The sequence below is a fragment of the Gracilinanus agilis genome, chromosome 1, assembly GCF_016433145.1.
Source record: "Gracilinanus agilis isolate LMUSP501 chromosome 1, AgileGrace, whole genome shotgun sequence".
Lineage (NCBI taxonomy): Eukaryota > Metazoa > Chordata > Mammalia > Didelphimorphia > Didelphidae > Gracilinanus > Gracilinanus agilis.
The window spans coordinates 614,454,998-614,455,321 of NC_058130.1; positions in this window are offsets into that span (position 1 = coordinate 614,454,998).

Here is a 324-nt window from a genome sequence, read left to right on the forward strand (position 1 = left end):
TCAACAAACATCATATGCAATGGGGATAAATTAGAAGCCTTCCCAATAAGATCAGGAGTAAAACAAGGATGCCCATTATCACCTCTATTATTCAACATAGTACTAGAAACACTAGCAGTTGCAATTAGAGAAGAAAAAGAAATTGAAGGTATCAAAATAGGCAAGGAGGAGACTAAGCTATCACTCTTTGCAGATGATATGATGGTCTACTTAAAAAATCCTAGAGAATCAACTAAGAAGCTTGTAGAAATAATCAACAACTTTAGCAAAGTTGCAGGATACAAAATAAATGCACATAAATCATCAGCATTTCTATACATTTCC